We start from the raw sequence: 14,719 nt of genomic DNA on the forward strand, positions 1-14,719 counted from the left end.
CATAGTACACTATTAAACTACTTTTTTAAAGCTGACCTTTTAGACTCTGTCATCAGTGAAATAGAAGAAGGCTTAGCCTGAAATTCAGAATCCCATTTTCAAGGACTTATATCACTACTGTGTGCTTCTAAATATGCTCTCATTATAGCCCAATGATTAACTTTAATTTGGGCAATTTCTATGTGTAGCTGTCTTGTATTTGTGTGTGTCTTTACCTTCAATAGTTTTTCTTGCCATTTGTTCATGTGCAACACCTTTACTGCCGAGTATAATCTAGTTAATATTCTCTATTTCCAATGAGGTGGCTTGTTCTAGTACGCCTAACAAAGGGATCATCTGGGATTGTCTTGCATAGGTGCTGGTATATAGAACAAAATCAATTATTGAACGTATTGAAAAATTAAATAAATATTCCATGCGGTTGGATCTTGAGATCATTTAACCGGCATATCATGAATGTATCTGACTTTCTGCCACAAAATCATCAATGAATGCTCATCAATGTCACCTTTTCCCAATTAACTTGATTGGAAAATACAGACTCCTTACTTTTAACCACTTTAAAAATTGATATATAAAAGTCATGTATGATATCATGCTGAAGTAAACAACTGGATGATACTAAGTGTACACTGTGATAAAATTAAATTTTATTGTGTGTCCTAAGATCAATCATGAATCTTACAATCAAAGTAGTAAACTGCATGTCCTGAGGTCAATAATAAGTCTTGCAATTAATTTTCAATCAATATCAATTATATTAGATGTCCCTAGAGTAAGCCTTGCAATCGGTTGCATATTTGTAATCAAATTAAAGTCAACTGTATGTATTCAGATATTGTAAATTCAATGATGAATCTTGCCATTGATTTAAGTAATCAATCAATATTAAGTTAATTGTATATCCCTAGATCATTCGTAACTTTTGTTGAAATAAATTAAAAATATGCAGTAAATATCAAGTCAATTGTATATCCAAAGATTAATCATCATATATCTTACAATTAGTTTCTAGCCAATTGTATCTTGAAAGTTCAATTATGAGTTGATTACAAGTTGAAAAAAGGTCAATTGTATGTCCTAAAATAAATCATTGTATGTCCTAAAATAAATCATAACTCTTACAATCATTTGCAAGTCAATCATCTGTCATGAGATCATTGATAAATCTTACTTTTAATGATTAATATATATAAAAAATAAGTCATTTGTATGTCCTAAGAACCATCATAAGTCTTATAATCAATGTAAACTCAATTGTATGTCCACGGATTCATAATGAGCCTTACAATTAATAAATTAATTGCAAATATGAGATCAATGTAAAGTCAAACGTATGTCCTTGGACTAGTCACAATTCTTGCAACCAATTGCAAGTCCATTGCATGAATTGATATCAATGATAAGTATTGCAATGTTTAATTTTGTAATCAATATTAAGTCAGTTGTATGTGTCAAGATCAATCGTAAGTCTTATAATCAAGGTTAAGTCCATAATATGTCCTAAATTCATCCATGAGTCTTGCAATTATTTGTTTTCAATCAATATCAATCCAACTGTACAGTATATCCCATGATCAAAAGTAAGTTTTGAAATCAATTAAGAAATTGCGATTAATGGAAAGTCAATTTTATATAGAATAGCTGAATATTATTATTATTGTCATATCCTAACATCTATCATAGGTCTTGCAATTAATTTCAAGTTTGTCTTAAGTTCAATCATAAGTCTTTTAATTAATAGCAAGTTTGCACTCGGGTGTAAAGTCAATTGTACATGTATGTCCTAAAATGACGCATAAGTCTTGTAATTAACTGTTGATTTGCAAAGATTTTGTTTTTTTATAACAAATGTATGAACTTAATTCATATAATTAAAGCAGATCTATCAATTTCAGTTTGCAAATTTGAACTTGCAATCAAATACAGATAGGTCCCTTTTCAATACATTCTAAGATTGTGAGAAATGTAGAGATTTTTTTTTTCTATCAAAAAGTATTAGCATGTGAGGAAATATTTTTTCCAAACTGTGAGATTTGAAAATCACGATATATTTGTTCTAGTCAGCTGTTTAAACCATGCCTGTAAGTTCACTCATTTTTGTTTTTGTACTTGACATAATATTGCTTTAAAAAAGAGAAAAATGGTTCATATCTTTGTATCAACAAGGGCTGGCAGATATTAGTATTTATAACATTTAATTTCAACATAATGGCGACAACAAATGCAATTGAAAAGCATACTTCTAACTATATTATTTTTCATGCTCTAAATTCATTTCAGGCTGAAGAAAGTCAATGTGTTTTCAAAGGATTTTCTGCATAAGAAAACAAGTGGGTGACAACTAGGGAAGACAGGGTATAATTCATTGTCTTAACCCCGTCTTACAAAGAGTTGCGATTGATCCAATCAATCGCAACTATGGACGGCCAGCAACGTCAACATGTTTGTTCAAAATATTTTCTAGCTATGGTGTATATTTATGCATTTATTGGTTTCTTAAAAATTCACTGTGCTCTTTGTTTACAAAGGACATTGTGCAAATTTCCTGTAGAAAAATTTATGGCACTGATGGATTTCCATATAGTTACGATTGATGGATTTCCATAGAGTTACGATTGATTGGATCAATCGTAATTCTTTTTAAGACGGATCTATGCTCAGAAATATATGCACTTTTGACACATCATTTGAGTATGCAGTTTGTTTCCATTTCATGTATTCATATATATTGAATAAAAAGGGTTTTATTTTCATTCTTTAGTTTTCCTTATTTGTTAAAATTTAATATCAAAATCATCAATCATCCTGATGTTACAATTCTCCATAGATGTCTGAATGACATGAATTGTGTAAATGTATGTTATTATGAAATATAAGGGCAATACTAAATAGGGTAACATGATAACTGTATGTTTTTAAAATTCAAAAGATTTAAATAAAATAATTAGTTGATTTCTCGAAGGATCAAATGATTATTTTAATGTGTATGAATCTGGAATCTTGTTCAGATGAATGGAATGTATTTACTTGGTCTAATTCTTAGAACAGCTACCACCATCATGGCTAATCCTTTTGGTCACCTAATCCCTTGTGGTCTAATTAATTTTAATCTATCTTTCATTCGTATAGTTTAATGCCCAGATGGCCTGAGCTACATATTAGTTCACGCTTTTTCAAATGAAAATTTGGTTCGTAAACAGTTCATCTAGTCAAATAGACAAAGTGGTTTTTGTGCAGAGTGTATATTACATGTAGATAGTACTTGTCTCACAAAATCTGAACACTAGAATACGGGCTATAAAAGGGTTGAATCTTTGCTTTAACTTGCCATTATGAACATGTGTAATTAATCCATCATGCTCTATGTACTATACAATTTTGTACATTCTCTGTAAAAAAACATACAAAAAATGTTTATGCAAAGCTCTTGATTTTGAAAATCTACCTTGTATATATTGTACAGAGACTAAGAGTTTTCTGTTTGACAAGACACAAAGATATTACATATTATGTAATAATGTATTTACCTATTCAATTTTCCCTTTGATCACATAAATAATGAATCTTTCTTCTTCACAACACTCTCTTTCTCTCTCTTCATTTATTTCTAGGATAATAGACCTTCTAGGATGTACTTCTCTCTGTAATAATTAAATATTTTGTTTGTACATACACAGGAGTGTTATATCGCAAACTATGTTTACTTGTTTATAGAAAGGCTGTTCAATAAGGCAATGTTTAAATAAATTTCTTTTGTAAAAAAAAGAAGAAATACCAATCTGTTATTTTGTGTTTGTATTTTGTCATACCTTTTTAAATTTTAATTTTCATAGCCTAATTAGAATCCAATATCAAATCCACTCAAATGTGAGTTGAGTTTGAATGAAACAGTATGAAACTCATTGAATTTAGAATTGAAACAAGAAATTTAATGCATTCTTATATTAGAGTATAACATCCCGAAGTTAAAGTAAATCAACCCATTTTCATGTATGCTGAATGTAGAGTCAATCTATACCACAATACAACTTGTCTTGCACAAAATGTTAAATTACAAATGAGGATGGTGAAGACATAGGTTTGCTTTCAAAAATCTGAGCTGCAAAAGTCCCACTTGGCAAATGTCTGTTTGATATGCTATAAAATTGAAGCCCAGAAAAAAATTACACCTGAAAATTAATTAAGGATTCATAGAAGTGAAATATGAAGTGACCGAAACTCCCTCTCTCCCCATCCATTTATACATGTTACAGTAGTTTCCCTCGGAAGATTTAGTAAATTATTATTCTTCAGTCAGATATTTCATCTTAAAAGAATCTGCACGAATTCTATTTTTTCATCCATATGAACAATATCAATTACAACATGAAACTAAAGTTTTTTTTTATTAAGATTCTTTTTGTACGTTAGTATAATTATGCGAATAACATATAAATCAATACTTAAAAAGGGTATGGATGATTCACTCTATTGATGGCTCTGTTGTTCCAATCAAAATGGTCAAGTGAAAAAAAGTATGAATACTTGAATATCAAGTACTTAAATAATTACTAATGTTAAAACAAAAACCGGATTTAGGCATAGCAGAATAAATTCTCGCAGAGTTTCACAATCTCAACGCATTAAGAAATTGTAATTCAAATCTATATCAAAATCAGAAAGTTCAAATTTATACGATTTTTATTTTTATTTAGGAAAGGCATTGCTGGTGCCAGAAATGTATCGAATTAAGCTACAGATTAAGATTGATACATTAAAATTCTAATATAGCCGAGCAATGTGATTGGCCGAGACTTTTCACCAAATTATGAAAGATTTCCAATTAATTTTGAATAACAAGCCCAGAACTATGGGGGCGAAGATGTGAGAGTTACGTAACATGAGGTCCACCTGCTATTGTCCTATTGTCTTTATGGGTGCAATTAGCTGGTCTTCGTGCCATTATGCCCCGGCGTTAAAGGATCGCTAATTGGTCAACTTCTATTGTACTGGCAGTGGAGCTTTCTCATTGGTCAAAAGTCTTGGCTAATCCCGTCGCAATGCAATTAAGGGGCAAACTCTGCAGCGTATTCAATGAGGATGGCATGGATAAATACTGCAATTTCCCTCTCCAAATTCAGTCTACTTCTAGACCTTCTTGAGCTTGCCAACACGATGTGCCATTTTCGTTCTTGAATTACCCGTACTTGGTTTCTTGAGTTACTCGCTCGCTTCATATTTCGCTCGCACTTGTGGTCGCAGTTTTACGAATTGATTATGTCTACCTCAAGCATGTCATGCAGCTCTCCTGAAATTTGCGATGATCGTGAATCGCCCGTCGTCCTTGTACTCGGTCATAGTTACATCAGCCGTCTTAATCAGTACATCGCGCGCGATCCCAAGAGGGATAATCTCGGTCTAGAGAAATCTTCCGTTCTCACTTTCATGCACGATGTCGGCCACGATCAACCGGGCAGTGTATTTTCCGCGGCAGCGCAGCTCGATCTCGTCTGGAATCTCTCTCCAGATGCCGTGGTGCTCGATCTCGGGTCCAACGACCTGTGTGACAGGCGCGCGACTACCGATTCCACGGTGCTTTCAATTGTCGACCTGGCGCTTCGTATTTCGCGCATACCTGGCATTCGCCATGTACTCGTATGTGGTATTATCCCTCGTCTGTTCGTGCCGAATTGGAAGCCGAATTTCAACTCGAACGTGCAGGACACCAACCGGCTGCTTGCAAAGTTTCTCGAAAGTTTGCATAATGTGCATTTTTGGCGCCATCGTTCTTTTGCACTCAATCACGGCAGACTTTTCTCGTCGGATGGGTTCCACTTTAACGACGCTGGTATGTTGAGGTATTACCGTAGCATTCGCGGCGCAGTCATGAAGGCTTATAAGATGGATTGAGGCTAAAGTGATCTTTTTTTTAAATACTATTTTTAATCGCGATTAGCAATCATTTGACTCGATGCTAACGGCGGAGAGAAAATGTTTGCGGGGTAGCTTGTTGCTGCTCGATCGTTTTTTATCAGGCGCTGTGCGCTTAATCCTATTTCATTTCTTGCAACAAGTTTTTTTTTATAGAAAATCTTATATTTTTATGATGTTATGCTATCGAAGATGATAACAGAAAGCCTACACAATTATAAGCGTGTGCTTTGGTAGCCTGCCGGAATTATGCAGAGCAGAATTCATTCTTGCAGAGATTCACAATCTCAACGCATTAGAAATTGTTATTCAAATCTAAATCAAAATCAGAAAGTGCAAATTTCTTGGCTAAAATGAAATATTAAGATGCAATTTCGTTTTACTTGACACAAATCCTTTAGGTTATAGTGAAAAATGTATATTCGTTGTTAACAGGTGACTCGTGAAAAAAAATATTATTTTTGATAGGAGAAATCTATTGGTGAAAACCTAATCATAATTTGAAAAGCAAAAACGGTAGATCAATTTTTGAAACGAGAAATGTCAAAGGAAAATATTAAACAAACAGACATAAAAAAATGTTTATGATAAAATTGCAACATGACTTGAGTTTGGGGATTTGGAATAAGCCTTCAAGTTGTGAGTTCTTGTTCAGATAAAACGAACAAAAGAGAATTCATGGATATTTATCCCAATACCTTTTCATGAGTCCAGTCTCCGACATAATAGATTCCCCTCCCTGTTGGTATGAATTCAGTTCTCAAAGATCGGAAGATAAACATTCGATCGCTTTTGGATACGGCTAAACCCACCATGCTATATCATAAGGTCTTGTTTTTATTATTGTAATTGCCGAGAGAGGGCTCAACTGGATCATAAGTACAATTATTTTCTTCTCGTCAAAGAGATGATCAACAGAAGTTGAAGTAGCAGTCAGTTAACTTTCGGTAAACTTGAGATAAAAGAAATGATTATAGTCCCAAGGAATGCATATTTTAACCTTTACCAAAGCTTAATGATTTCGAATAAAATTAGCCCTCGCATGGAATGTTAAAATATCTGTACTTTCAATTCAATTCAATTCAAACGAACAATTATTTTCTTCCGTTTTATTGCATTTTTCGTAAACATTAATTCATGCAAAAATCAATTAATTATGAAGAATATAAATAGGTACATGTTGGGTTTAAAGAAGAAGGCGTATATCCTAAAAGCTGAGGCTTTTGGTGTGATACACCTATAGATAAAAATACAATACAATGGAAAAATATATCGAATTGTCAAGGATGTGTATTTTTTAGACATAACATTCTGCAGTATTAAGTTTCTTGAGAGCAAATAGCTTGGGGGAAGAATTGAAAAATGGAGATTTCATTCAAACAAGAATTAGAAAGATGAATAAATGTATCGAAAATAAATGAGAGGTAATAAACAACAAGATGCCTGAATCGTAATTGATGAATTAATTAGTTTGGGGGTATTTCAACGAAGAAAATGCAAGCAATGGACAACTCATTTTTTAATGGTATGAATAGATTACGGGCCTTTCTGCAAACTATTTCATTCAAATTAGTGCAAAAGCATAGTTTGGATGAATGGATTTACATAACATCTGGCTATTTTAACTTTCAATAAAAGTTCTACTCGTTTCAACAGAGATGAGTTGATTGTCGTTTGTAATTCAGTAACAACTTCTTGAAAAAAATGTGTTTGGTCCTTGCATTCGAATCACGTGCATGCAATACATTAATTCATCTTTATTTAAGAAAGACATTGTTGGTGCCAGGAATGTATCGAATTAAGCTACAGAATAATACTGATACATTAAAATTCTAATATAGCCGAGCAATGTGATTGGCCGAGACGTTTGACCAAATTATGAAAGATTTCCAATTAATTTTGAATAACAAGCCCAGAACTATGGGGGCGAAGGTGTGAGAGTTACGTAACATGAGGTCCACCTGCTATTGTCCTATTGTCTTTATGGGTGCAATTAGCTGGTCTTCGCGCCATTATGCCCCGGCGTTAAAGGATCGCTAATTGGTCAACTTCTATTGTACTGGCAGTGGAGCATTCTCATTGGTCAAAAGTCTTGGCTAATCCCGTCGCAATGCAATTAAGGGGCAAACTCTGCAGCGTATTCGATGAGGATGGCGTGGATAAATACTGCAATTTCCCTACCCAAATTCAGTCTACTTCTAGACCTTCTTGAGCTTGCCAACACGCTGTGCCATTTTCGTTCTTGAATTACCCGTACTTGGTTTCTTGAGTTACTCCCTCGCACTTGTGGTCGCAGTTTTTCGAATTGATTATGTCTACCTCAAGCATGTCATGCAGCTCTCCTGAAATTTGCGATGATCGTGAATCGCCCGTCGTCCTTGTACTCGGTCATAGTTACATCAGCCGTCTTAATCAGTACATCGCGCGCGATCCCAAGAGGGATAATCTCGGTCTAGAGAAATCTTCCGTTCTCACTTTCATGCACGATGTCGGCCACGATCAACCGGGCAGTGTATTTTCCGCGGCAGCGCAGCTCGATCTCGTCTGGAATCTCTCTCCAGATGCCGTGGTGCTCGATCTCGGGTCCAACGACCTGTGTGACGGGCACGCGACTACCGATTCCACGGTGCTTTCAATTGTCGACCTGGCGCTTCGTATTTCGCGCATACCTGGCATTCGCCATGTACTCGTATGTGGTATTATCCCTCGTCTGTTCGTGCCGAATTGGAAGCCGAATTTCAACTCGAACGTGCAGGACACCAACCGGCTGCTTGCAAAGTTTCTCGAAAGTTTGCCTAATGTGCATTTTTGGCGCCATCGTTCTTTTGCACTCAATCACGGCAGACTTTTCTCGTCGGATGGGTTCCACTTTAACGACGCTGGTATGTTGAGGTATTACCGTAGCATTCGCGGCGCAGTCATGAAGGCTTATAAGATGGATTGAGGCTAAAGTGATCTTTTTTTAAATACTATTTTTAATCGCGATTAGCAATCATTTGACTCGATGCTAACGGCGGAGAGAAAATGTTTGCGGGGTAGCTTGTTGCTGCTCGATCGTATTTTATCAGGCGCTGTGCGCTTAATCCTATTTCATTTCTTGCAACAAGTTTTTTTTTTAGAAAATCTTATATTTTTATGATGTTATGCTATCGAAGATGATAACAGAAAGCCTACACAATTAAAAGCGTGTGCTTTGGTAGCCTGCCGGAATTATGCAGAGCAGAATTCATTCTTGCAGAGATTCACAATCTCAACGCATTAGAAATTGTTATTCAAATCTAAATCAAAATCAGAAAGTTCAAATTTCTTGGCTAAAAGAAAATATTAAGATGCAATTTCGTTTTAATTGACACAAATCCTTTAGGTTATAGTGAAAAATGTATATTCGTTGTTAACAGGTGACTCATGAAAAAAAATATTATTTTTGATAGGAGAAATCTATTTTGTCATTGGTGAAAACCTAATAATAATTTGAAAAGCAAAAACGGTAGATCAATTTTTGAAACGAGAAATGTCAAAGGCAAATATTAAACAAACAGACAGAAAAAAATGTTTATGATAAAATTGCATCATGACTTGAGTTTGGGGATTTGGAATTGCCTTCAAGTTGTGAGTTCTTGTTCAGATAAAACGAACAAAAGAGAATTCATGGATATTTATCCCAATACCTTTTCATGAGTCCAGTCTCCGACATAAGAGATGATCAACAGAAGTTGAAGTAGCAGTCAGTTAACTTTCGGTAAACTTGAGATAAAAGAAATGATTATAGTCCCAAGGAATGCATATTTTAACCTTTACCAAAGCTTAATGATTTCTAATAAAATTAGCCCTCGCATGGAATGTTAAAATATCTGTACTTTCAATTCAATTCAATTCAAACGAACAATTATTTCTTCCGTTTTATTGCATTTTTTCGTAAACATTAATTCATGCAAAAATCAATTAATTATGAAGAATATAAATAGGTACATGTTGGGTTTAAAGAAGAAGGCGTATATCCTAAAAGCTGAGGCTTTTGGTGTGATACACCTATAGATAAAAATACAATACAATGACAAAATATATCGAATTGTCAAGGATGTGTATTTTTTAGACATAACATTCTGCAGTATTAAGTTTCTTGAGAGCAAATAGCTTGGGGGAAGAATTGAAAAATGGAGATTTCATTCAAACAAGAATTAGAAAGATGAATAAATGTATCGAAAATAAATGAGAGGTAATAAACAACAAGATGCCTGAATCGTAATTGATGAATTAATTAGTTTGGGGGTATTTCAACGAAGAAAATGCAAGCAATGGACAACTCATTTTTTAATGGTATGAATAGATTACGGGCCTTTCTGCAAACTTTTTCATTCAAATTAGTGCAAAAGCATAGTTTGGATGAATGGATTTACATAACATCTGGCTATTTTAACTTTCAATAAAAGTTCTACTCGTTTCAACAGAGATGAGTTGATTGTCGTTTGTAATTCAGTAACAACTTCTTGAAAAAAATGTGTTTGGTCCTTGCATTCGAATCACGTGCATGCAATACATTCATTCATCTTTATTTAGGAAAGACATTGTTGGTGCCAGGAATGTATCGAATTAAGCTACAGAATAATACTGATACATTAAAATTCTAATATAGCCGAGCAATGTGATTGGCCGAGACGTTTGACCAAATTATGAAAGATTTCCAATTAATTTTGAATAACAAGCCCAGAACTATGGGGGCGAAGGTGTGAGAGTTACGTAACATGAGGTCCACCTGCTATTGTCCTATTGTCTTTATGGGTGCAATTAGCTGGTCTTCGCGCCATTATGCCCCGGCGTTAAAGGATCGCTAATTGGTCAACTTCTATTGTACTGGCAGTGGAGCTTTCTCATTGGTCAAAAGTCTTGGCTAATCCCGTCGCAATGCAATTAAGGGGCAAACTCTACAGCGTATTCAATAAGGATGGCATGGATAAATACTGCAATTTCCCTCTCCAAATTCAGTCTACTTCTAGACCTTCTTGAGCTTGCCAACACGCTGTGCCATTTTCGTTCTTGAATTACCCGTACTTGGTTTCTTGAGTTACTCGCTCGCTTCATATTTCGCTCGCACTTGTGGTCGCAGTTTTTCGAATTGATTATGTCTACCTCAAGCATGTCATGCAGCTCTCCTGAAATTTGCGATGATCGTGAATCGCCCGTCGTCCTTGTACTCGGTCATAGTTACATCAGCCGTCTTAATCAGTACATCGCGCGCGATCCCAAGAGGGATAATCTCGGTCTAGAGAAATCTTCCGTTCTCACTTTCATGCACGATGTCGGCCACGATCAACCGGGCAGTGTATTTTCCGCGGCAGCGCAGCTCGATCTCGTCTGGAATCTCTCTCCAGATGCCGTGGTGCTCGATCTCGGGTCCAACGACCTGTGTGACGGGCACGCGACTACCGATTCCACGGTGCTTTCAATTGTCGACCTGGCGCTTCGTATTTCGCGCATACCTGGCATTCGCCATGTACTCGTATGTGGTATTATCCCTCGTCTGTTCGTGCCGAATTGGAAGCCGAATTTCAACTCGAACGTGCAGGACACCAACCGGCTGCTTGCAAAGTTTCTCGAAAGTTTGCCTAATGTGCATTTTTGGCGCCATCGTTCTTTTGCACTCAATCACGGCAGACTTTTCTCGTCGGATGGGTTCCACTTTAACGACGCTGGTATGTTGAGGTATTACCGTAGCATTCGCGGCGCAGTCATGAAGGCTTATAAGATGGATTGAGGCTAAAGTTATCTTTTTTTAAATACTATTTTTAATCGCGATTAGCAATCTTTTGACTCGATGCTAACGGCGGAGAGAAAATGTTTGCGGGGTAGCTTGTTGCTGCTCGATCGTATTTTATCAGGCGCTGTGCGCTTAATCCTATTTCATTTCTTGCAACAAGTTTTTTTTTTAGAAAATCTTATATTTTTATGATGTTATGCTATCGAAGATGATAACAGAAAGCCTACACAATTATAAGCGTGTGCTTTGGTAGCCTGCCGGAATTATGCAGAGCAGAATTCATTCTTGCAGAGATTCACAATCTCAACGCATTAGAAATTGTTATTCAAATCTAAATCAAAATCAGAAAGTTCAAATTTCTTGGCTAAAAGAAAATATTAAGATGCAATTTCGTTTTAATTGACACAAATCCTTTAGGTTATAGTGAAAAATCTATATTCGTTGTTAACAGGTGACTCATGAAAAAAAATATTATTTTTGATAGGAGAAATCTATTTTGTCATTGGTGAAAACCTAATAATAATTTGAAAAGCAAAAACGGTAGATCAATTTTTGAAACGAGAAATGTCAAAGGCAAATATTAAACAAACAGACAGAAAAAATGTTTATGATAAAATTGCATCATGACTTGAGTTTGGGGATTTGGAATTGCCTTCAAGTTGTGAGTTCTTGTTCAGATAAAACGAACAAAAGAGAATTCATGGATATTTATCCCAATACCTTTTCATGAGTCCAGTCTCCGACATAAGAGATGATCAACAGAAGTTGAAGTAGCAGTCAGTTAACTTTCGGTAAACTTGAGATAAAAGAAATGATTATAGTCCCAAGGAATGCATATTTTAACCTTTACCAAAGCTTAATGATTTCTAATAAAATTAGCCCTCGCATGGAATGTTAAAATATCTGTACTTTCAATTCAATTCAAACGAACAATTATTTTCTTCCGTTTTATTGCATTTTTCGTAAACATTAATTCATGCAAAAATCAATTCATTATGAAGAATATAAATAGGTACATGTTGGGTTTAAAGAAGAAGGCGTATATCCTAAAAGCTGAGGCTTTTGGTGTGATACACCTATAGATAAAAATACAATACAATGGAAAAATATATCGAATTGTCAAGGATGTGCATTTTTTAGACATAACATTCTGCAGTATTAAGTTTCTTGAGAGCAAATAGCTTGGGGGAAGAATTGAAAAATGGAGATTTCACTCAAACAAGAATTAGAAAGATGAATAAATGTATCGAAAATAAATGAGAGGTAATAAACAACAAGATGCCTGAATCGTAATTGATGAATCAATTAGTTTGGGGGTATTTCAACGAAGAAAATGCAAGCAATGGACAACTCATTTGTTAATGGTATGAATAGATTACGGGCCTTTCTGCAAACTTTTTCATTCAAATTAGTGCAAAAGCATAGTTTGGATGAATGGATTTACATAACATCTGGCTATTTGAACTTTCAATAAAAGTTCTACTCGTTTCAACAGAGATGTATGAGGCGCCGAATGTACCAATATTATATAGAACAATTATTTGTTATATAATCATTATTTATTAAATAATAACTATTATTTATAAATAATGTACATTTTATTTGTAAATAACTACTATTATATAAAATATCATTTCTAATTATTTATATATAATTCCAAGTAATACTTCATTATTTGTAAATAATAATAGTTCGACATTCCATTATTTATAAATAATGATTATTTGTTTTTCATTATTTATAAATAATGATTATTTGTTTTTCATTATTTATAAATAATGATTATTTGTTTTTCATTATTTACAAATAATGATTATTTGTTTTTCATTATTTATAAATAATGATTATTTGTTTTTCATTATTTATAAATAATGATTATTTGTTTTTCATTATTTATAAATAATTTGTTGAGTTTTCCATTATTTATAAATAATGATTATTTGTTAAATAATGAAAACGTCTACTTCATTATTTATAAATAATTTTTTCGAGTGCACCATTATTCTCATTATTTATAAATAATCATTATTTAATGTTCGAGTTTTCCATTATTTATAAATAAAGATTATTTGTTAAATAATGAAATATCTACTTCATTATTTATAAATAATAATTTTGTTTCAATATCCATTATTTATAAATAATCATTATTTATAAACAATTTTTACAGTTTGCCATTATATACAAATAATCATTATTTATTAAATAATGCCATTATTTATTATATAATGCCATTATTTATTAAATAATGCCATTATTTATTAAATAATGGAAAACTCGCTATAACATGCAAATGTGGGACCGCCCATGATATGAATATTCATGATGCGATTTCCTTTTTCGTGATTTTTCTTCACAAATTTTTGTCCATTTCCTCTTCATAATGACATTTCTTGAAGCAATTTTCTAGGGATATGGTCTGATTGTAATATTCTTCATTTTCTATATAACCTTGTCTTCGTAGAAATATCAAAAAGTGTAATTTTATACGATTTTTCCTACAGTTCACAATCCCCATAGGCGCGCGTGTATCGTAGGGACAACCGGTGAATCGACGGAGTGCTCTTCATCGAAATACTACGTTGGTTGGTCCCCGGAAGTGGCGGGCGGAATTTAGCCCGAATCCTCGATGGAAGTCGATCAAGTGCATATGAGCTGAGAGAGTGAAATATCAGTGTACTTGTACAGGCCCTTCTACTTTTTATAAATATTTATTGTTGCTTTTTTTGTTAAGTTAATTTTTCCTGGTGTAGAGATAAGTTTCAGTTCTAATAATGCACTTCAAATACATTTTGGAGTGTCTGTTTGAGGCGTTTGGGGCGATTTCACCCTGGCCCCAAAATGCTCGCAACGACAATACGGGGCCATGGTGACCCCTAAATTTTTAAAAACTTATTTTTCTATTGAAAATTATCACAAAATTCACCAAAAGTGTGCACGAAAGCCTTCGTATTTCACTTTTAAAACTCCAAAAAGTGCCCAAATGACAAGCTTGGTCGCTTCGCTGTGTCGCTTTCAACTTGAGAACGTTTACGCGCGTCTGCCCCCACC

Source organism: Lytechinus pictus, chromosome 16 (assembly GCF_037042905.1).
Source record: "Lytechinus pictus isolate F3 Inbred chromosome 16, Lp3.0, whole genome shotgun sequence".
Taxonomy (NCBI): domain Eukaryota; kingdom Metazoa; phylum Echinodermata; class Echinoidea; order Temnopleuroida; family Toxopneustidae; genus Lytechinus; species Lytechinus pictus.